Source organism: Pygoscelis adeliae, unplaced genomic scaffold (assembly GCF_000699105.1).
Source record: "Pygoscelis adeliae isolate BGI_AS28 unplaced genomic scaffold, ASM69910v1 Scaffold196, whole genome shotgun sequence".
Classification (NCBI taxonomy): domain Eukaryota; kingdom Metazoa; phylum Chordata; class Aves; order Sphenisciformes; family Spheniscidae; genus Pygoscelis; species Pygoscelis adeliae.
This window is the reverse complement of record NW_008824936.1, coordinates 1,202,414-1,208,737: the sequence shown is the minus strand read 5'-3', so window position 1 is coordinate 1,208,737 and position 6,324 is coordinate 1,202,414.

The window sequence follows — 6,324 nt, the reverse complement described above, 5'->3', positions numbered from 1 at the left end:
GAAAGGGATACAACTGTAATTAATTCTTCATCCTCAGTTCTAGCAATGGAAATTATTTGTTACATGTTGCTAGCATAACTTTATGCACTAGACAAACAGGTATTCAACCCTTCATTAAACCTGAGGTGTGATAAGTTGCAGGCCTGCATTAAGCTTGTCATGCTCTTGCATCAGCCTCGTCTCAAAGAATGAATGATAGTCTGTTGGTTGCAGCGTTTCATTTAGCTAATGAAAAAGTATCTTCGTGTTAGATGTCAAGTACTACAACAGGGTCACATTCTGCCACTTTTATTTAGTAGTGCTTTACTCCATGAGTGGACGCATTGATGTGAGTGAGACTACTCACATAGGCCAAATTGTGAATCACTTGTAAATGTTTATTCACAATGGCCCCATTCATGCAAAGGGCCGCTCAGCACAACATGAGTAATCGGTTCATAATCAGGCCCAGCTTAAGGTACTATTCAGCTCTGGTAAGGATGGCAGAATCTGGCCCGTGCTGGCTTAAGGCCAGACTCAGATTTTTTAACCAAGATGAGTAGCTCCTTATTCCACAAATAGTGCAAATAGAGCCAACAGGGCTATTTGTAGGGTTCTCTTTTTATAAGAAAATTCTAGAAAAGAGGCATTTCAGTATATGCAAATAATTTGAGTAAGTTTCTATTCAAGGTAAATGATTTTATTTTCCACTGGACTATACTCCCACATTTGACAGGACTTGTGTTCTTGTGCTTTGATTTTATCCACTTAATGATTTCTTAGCACAAGCAACTAATCTTTTTGCTGCTTCTTCAACATGTGGCAAATGCACTAAAAACAAAAGGAGGTGATTTACATAGCCTTCCTGCCAAGTACTTTAACTAATGTTTGAGATATGTGATCATCATGCAATGCTGAGAAGTAAATTTATAGAACTTCTGGGCAAAGAGTCCCTATCCTGTTAAAAGAGAAAGTGAAATATTGTTGTAATTATTGCTGTGAAGAATTTGTGATGACATAACACTGTGCTGTTTTTTCTCCTATGATTGATTCATCAACAATTTGAAAATGTTAAGCTTGTATTTGAAAAATTTTTTGAACAGATGTAAATTTATCTGTGAAAATTAAAAGTCCTCTTTAAGACTTGTACAGACTCACGTGAGTGATGGACGACACTGCATTTAGCAGCTAAAGACCCAGTCTCCTTACTGTAAAGATATCTGACACAACTGATTTCTACCTACAGTTTAATCAACAGTGTTACATACCACAGGAACATATCAATGAAGGCATCTTTTGTTGCTGAGAATAAGCTGAAATGAACTATATTTCTCACTTCACTTCTTTACTGTCATAATATTTTACACTATCAAGTGTTGAAAAAATCCAGTTCAATATGTTAAAAGCATTTTATTTTGACTGTGAACTTTATGGTAAGGCCCCGAAGTATATAATTTAACAGATATGACCAATACTGTGCATTTAATACTGATATACTTTAGCATGATAGAAATAAATTATTTTGTTTGCAAATAATAAATGATTAGTGTTTTCAAAATGACACAGATGAATTAATATTTTATTGATTAAATTAATTAGACTAATTATTAATCAGAGTTAAATCACGCTGATCAGAGTTAGAAATCATTTAAAACACTTATACTGCTAAAATTCAAAATGTTTCCAGGGCATGTTCTTTCTTTGACAAGGCACTGATTTTTTCCCCCAGCACTTTCATACCTAATTAACAAGTGATCCACTCATCTTATCTCCAGAATACACCCTTCTTATCCCTCTACAGTGATCTTTTTAGATTTGGCTGGCATCAAAATGATAGTAAGACATTGTGAGTTTCCCAAAGCTCGGTACTCATTTATTTTATACCACTTTTGAGTAGCCTGAAGAAGCTGAAGTATATATCTAGTTTAACTAGGTTTACAGCTGCTTTGTATTGTCAGTGCAACACAAGACAGCTGTGGTACACTTGTGAATTATCATATAAAATATTGGTGGTATAAGCAAATTTATTAGGTAAACATCCAGAATGTAAAGTTGTGGTTGTTGAAAGAACATATTTTAGATTTAAGTTATGTAAAATAAGCGGTAGGCTGGGCAAGCACTGAATGTGAAGTGTGGGTATGAGAGAAGGAGTGTGCAGTGAGTATGAGGGTATGGGGGCTGGGAATGGCAGAATAATCTTCTGGGAGGAGAGTCAGGGTGCAGTGCTGGAGTAAGGAGGAAACCTAAATCCAAAACGTCCCTTCTTTCCCTCTCTTGCCTGAATTCCCCCATCTAAATCTCACCAGGACCTGTGAACATAAGAATAATTTTATTGCCCCCTCTCCTATCTCTATTCACAAGAACAGTATGGGTTTAAGGGGGGATATAAAGAACCCAAAAAGTAAGTCTTGAAGGGGCAGGGCTGGTAGGCGTATGATTATCACTGCCAATAAAAACATATCGGGAAATTAAAGAGTAATTTTGGGGAGAAGCATCCAGTCTCTACATTCTCTAATCATGAATTTCGGGTTTTCTTTCCCTGCATTTTTAAGGCAGCATGAGGGCAAAGTGTTAAAACACATTGACAGTCAGATCAATGAGTCTACCAAATTCCTGAAGCATGGCCATTCTTCTTTGCACCACAAACTTATTAAACCTGATACAGCTGTGGCATGCAAATGAAGGAACATGTCACAACACTCTCATATAAGATGTATTTGTGATATTGACATGTTTCTGTCTGTTGGTTTTGCTCTATTTAAATAAAAATATAAAAATTACATAGTTTCTAACCAAATCTGTTTGTTTAAATGCAGTCCACACATGAGATGTCATTGATTTTCCAATCTATGGAAAAAAACCCAACCCCAAACAAATGAGTCTTCAAAATCCATTATCTTCTCAAAGAATAACGGCTGTTGTGAGGCCTCATACTCAACAGGTCAAAACTTCATCTTAGCTCATGTTGCCCACCTTCATAAAAATGATTATTCCCATAGGAATAAGCTGTAGACGAGACTAATAGATCCATCAATGTATATGCAATAATATTGATCAAAGTCAATAATGTTAGCATGAAAAAGATCATTTAGAAGACTATAGGTTATAGGATCAGGACAAAAATCATACTTTCTGACCGGCTTATACAGTGGAACTTGATGGCTCACAAGATGCTGTTACATGAGTGCTTTTCCATTCTCTAACTACAGCAACCCTCCATAACCTAACAGCTGTCCGCTTCGTCTCTCAGAAGCTGAGGCAATGATGGTCTCTGCATCCTTTAATTATTAAAAATAGTTGAAATAGGACTGGTCTCCCTGCCTTGTATTCCTGTGAGAATATCCATATGTACATACTGACCACAGTTTAGTATAGTCCCACTGTCTTTACAGCTGGGCCAAGTCTTCTGCTATAATTCAGTAGTTGCAAAAGATTAGACTCCTCCACACAAAATTGCTCTGTGTATAAGCAATTTATTGATATGGAGAGGAATGACTAAGAAGATTAAAGCCTTTTTTTGATTAAAAACCAAAACCTTTTTTGTTGTTGTTGTTAAATCCAGTCTGATTATGATTAACAAATGGCTTGTAAGTGGAACAAGGTCCTAGTTAACACTTTCACAATGTTTTTGCCCTTCTGAGAAAGAGAAGGGTGCAGTTAAAATGAAAGCGTTGTTAAACAGTGTCCTCAAAGAGAGACAGAAGTATCTGAATCTGTATAAGACTGTATTTACTCAGGTGTATTTACTGAAATGATTTTGGTTTAATCATTAAAATGGAAACCAGCTGAGATCTTTAACTGTGAAAATGACAATACAAAACGTTCATTGCATTTTTCGTTCAAAGTGATATTAAGGCAACAACTCAGCTTCTAGAGTACTAAGAATGATTTTCTCATGAGTCTTTATAAACATTTTAATATATAATAAAACACATTTACATATGGAAAAATCTGTCAGATGTCACTTGAACATATAGAGTAAATAAAATACTGATTGATTTTGGGAACCTTTTAGAAAAAGTTCTGGGATAGAGATCTGAGTAAGTGAATATTATTTAGCAAATGCTTAAGTAACATATACAATGAGAAAAGAGGAAAATACACTCATTGACTGGGAGTTTATTGAATATTTAGAGCCAGAAAACTCAGTGTTGGCGGAGGGATGAAATTTCCTTAACTCTACTCAAAAATCTCTCTATGATCAAATCCTAATTGAAGTTATTGGGAATCTTGCCAGTGACTTCACTTGGGAGGAGAATATGATCACTAATAAATACATAATAGATATACTATGCTAAATCAAATTGTCCTGGAACAACATTACTTAGTTTATATTAATGGTTTTTTGTTAGGTAGTCCATTCTGCTATTTTTAAAACACTGAACTTTGTTAAATCAGTGTTTTACATCTAACTTACTGCAGTAGTTTCCATATTTGTGTCTGATTTTTTTTTTTTTTTTTGAGGATCAGAGAGACAAGGATGAACTGAGCAATGCTTTTTCTTTTTAGGAAGACCTGTTCTAAGGAGTAGTGTTTGTTTTAGTTTGAAAACAGTTCTACGCATATACTAAATTGCTAGTCCAGAGGCAGAGCATTAACCCTTATATAAACTAATCGGGCTAATTCTCTTCTGGAATTTAGGCAAATAATGTAACTGAGATAAACAGAGAGTCACTTATATGTCCACATTTATCTACACTTCCTATTTATACTGCTAAATGCTTAAAACAACACTGGCCCATAAATTTGCCTTTTCGTTCTCATTCTTTTGGCAGTGTTTCCTACATGCTGCACTTTTAAGAGTGCAGTTTGGTCTCCTCTCAAATAAATAAGAGCCATGGAAGGAAAAAACTGCAGCTACAAAGTAGTTCTAACCCATTAAATGCAGATGGCCCACAGGGGGTTTAATCATAAGAGAGAGAACACACATCATGCTGAAATATAGAGCTGTTTTCTATCACTTGTTACCATTTGAATGTCTGTCCCAGGAAAGTGAATTCAATATATCTTCCTGGCCATCAGTTGCCCTCTGAATACTCCTTCTCTCTCTGATGTAGCTAGATTTCCCTTTAGAACATACAGAGATGAATGAGCTCTTACCACACGTAGAAGTGAAAGAAAACATTTCTTTCTGCACCAGAACAGATGAGATTCATCATTAAGAGAATGGATTTGACCTTGTCAAGTGGACCAAAGCAATTTATAAACAAACTCCTACAGGGGAGGCTACTTTTGGCCAAGTACTATATTAGCAGTGTTTTACTTATGCCCACTGCTACCTTACAATAACTTCACAAACAGGCTGACTTCCTGAAATATAGGGTGCTGAGAGATATCACAGATGTACCTAGAAACACTGGGATAGCATAGGGTTACTTCCCTCCCCAGAGGCTGCATAGAAATATGTCCACCCACCTTGCTATCTTGTTCTTGGCAAAAGTTGCTGATCACTACCCAAATTAAAACTCCATTTGATGTTTAGCATATGTATCAAAAACCATATTTATACTTCAGTTTGCCATTATTATATTGTTGTTTGTGTAAGCAACACCCATATGGAAGATAGTGTCCAATATGAAATTGAATGGCATTTACCTACCAGAACACTAGCAGAATAACAAAAGCAATTCAGTGTGTCTATTTTATTTCCAGTGTTGGAAAAAGAATATGAAGACTCAATGGCTTGCTACAAAGTTGTTTAGACCAGTCGATACTCCCATTTCTACTGATAACTTTTCTTCCTTTAATAGGATTCTTAAACTGCAGGTAGGAATTTTAACTCTCCTCCTCCCCAGCCTGTGCCACATATGCTATTTAAGTGGGAGCAGTGTTTCAATGGGTACAAAAGCACAATGGCCCGTATCTTTTTGTCCTGTCCAATAATCATAAGAAAGGCAGAAAAATAAGGATATTTAGTGGCTCAAAGACAACCCTGTTGTGTGGGACGAGAAGACTGTGTGCCAACCCAAGGGGGTGGCTGCATGGTAAGGTGGAGGAAAGACTCTATAGATGTATAAGCTGCATACCATTGATAAAAAAACTTTTACTCTGACTTCTGGGACATACCTCCCCATCTGTATCAACCATAGTCGTGCCAGCAGAGCTGATAGTGTTATAATCTTCTCTCTGTCTCCAAAAAGGGAATCATGAAACGTTTGTAGAAGGGAACTGACCAAAATATTCACTGTTCTATTAGACTCACTTTTCCTATGGCATCTATCCAAACAAAAGAGGTGAAGTTACTACTTACCTCATAGTCTACGGTAATAAACCTGTGTATAGTGATAAGGTTTTATTGCACTTTTTGTTGATACTGCTTTAGAAATCATAGTTAGGGTTGATGAC